The sequence below is a fragment of the Poecilia reticulata genome, linkage group LG9, assembly GCF_000633615.1.
Source record: "Poecilia reticulata strain Guanapo linkage group LG9, Guppy_female_1.0+MT, whole genome shotgun sequence".
Lineage (NCBI taxonomy): Eukaryota > Metazoa > Chordata > Actinopteri > Cyprinodontiformes > Poeciliidae > Poecilia > Poecilia reticulata.
The window spans coordinates 26,779,951-26,782,178 of NC_024339.1; positions in this window are offsets into that span (position 1 = coordinate 26,779,951).

A 2,228-nucleotide genomic window follows, 5' to 3' on the forward strand; every position below is an offset into this window, starting at 1 on the left:
TTCTTCAGTACAGATGAGTAAATTTGACGGATTAAACTTAGGCAAAATGTTCAGTGGAAGCTGCTACAAACATAATTCAAAACACTTTTGAAGCTGCACCAGCAGCAAAGGCAATTTTACAAAGTATTGGCATAAGTATCACATAATTTAACACAATGAAGTTTGTAGATGTGACAAAACGTGGGGCGGTTTTGAACACTTCCACAGCACCGTATAGCAGACTGTGACCTTTCTCACTGTTTATATACATCCGGCTTCCTGTTTATCACAAAGCTTTGGAAACATTCAAAATCTGGCATTTTCATCCAAGACGGGCTAGGTTCCTGTCAGATTCAAACTAAAACGGCAAGGATATCCAAAAATACTGAAGGAGGAGGTAAAGAAGTGTGCTATACATCTAAAATACGTTATGTAGGGTTACGGTTGTATGAACTATGAATCAGGAAAAAACAAGCGGTCTGGTGAGAACCAAAGTCTCAGTACTGTACACCAACAAAAAGATGACAAAAATGATAAACTATGCATCATCATCATCATCATCATCATCACTAAGAAGCTCACAATGAGCAAAGACATTTTTAATCATTTGGGGTAAAATAACTCGCAAGCCTACAGAGACGAAGCCTTGGCAGAACACCCACATGCAGCGGAGCAACGCAACATCACAGAAACCACACTCCTCATTAATCGCCCACATGAACATCTTGCCATCACTACCAAACCGTTTGTTGTAGTTTCCACAACAGGATTTGTCAGCACGGTCTGTGTAATCCTTCCTCCACTCAGCTCCTTCGGCACACATCCTGCTCCTCCTCCGTTTGTTTTTTTAAAGACATATTTTTCAGGGGAAGACGTCTCCTACAACTTCCTACTTAGCTTGTGTCACATTAGCTCCCCCCTCCTTATAACTTCATTTTAACTCCATCCAAAACGTCCCGGTATTTGCATCCTTCCAATGCAAACCTGTCAAAGGCAACATTGACAAACAGCTACAATTAATATATCCGTTTATATAGCATGTATTCTTGAAAGCTTAGTCAGTGACAAAAGGCTTTCATACGGCTCAAATATACTGCTTCATTTTGTGGCATCATGCCTATTACATGTATACATAAAATAATAATAAGCAAAGATATCAGGAAGAGAATTGTGGAACAGTACAAGCGTCTGATTCATCCTTATGTACAATTTCCAGAAGCCTGAAAGTCCTTTGTTAATGCGTTCAAACAAATATAGTCAAGTAATACAGGCCATGGGAAAGTGCAGCCATCATTCTGTTCAGGAAGGAGACGGGTTCTGTGTGGCAGAGATGAATGTGTTTGGGTGCTAAAGCTGGTAAAATGGTCATTGTCCACATTGAAACGAGTTCTGTACCAACATGGACTGAAAGGTCACCCAGAAAGGAAGAAGCCATTTCCTCAAAAACAATATAAAATTCTGATTCTAAGATGGCAAATGCACTTATGAGTTAAGGCCTTTCGGGGGACATGTGCTGCAGTCTGATGAGCCTAATATGGAAGTGTATTTGCCATGATTGCATTTAGAAGAACAAAAGGAGTGATGCTCCAAAGCCTGAGAACATCATTCCATTCCAACATGGTTGACTGCATTGTGATATCTGTTGGTTTTGTTTTGCAAGAGACTGGTGAATTTAAAAAAAAAAAAAAAAAAAATCAATGGCATCATGAGGACAGAACCATATGTGGAAATACTGAAGCAATATCCATAGACATCAACCAGAAAGTTCCAGCTTATGCAAAAATGGACCTTCCAATTGAACAAAAAAAAAACCCCAAACAAAACAAAAAAAAAAACAACTTGCTGTCAAATTGGGTACAAACTGGTTTAAGTATGAATGGGCCAGAATTGCAGAAAAATATTGAGAGAAATTTGGATACGCAAAATGTTTGATCAAAAGACATACAGGATAACTCTTACCAAATACAGACATAATGCATGAACACACCTCTGGCTCTGAAGTCCGTTCCTCATTATTGTTGAATTTTAAAAAACAAGAAAAAGTCTCTGTCTCTACGCTGTTGGCAAATATCTGGTTTCAGCTGCATCTGACACTTCCCTTTCCACTCACAGTGTTAATTTAGTTGCAATGCATATTTACTTAAAAAAAAAAGTTACAACTTAATATGTACATCCATTTATAAAACTAGAGATATGTTGTCGGTGTTCTGCTTTAGCGACAAATTAACAGCATGTTAATATCTTTAAAA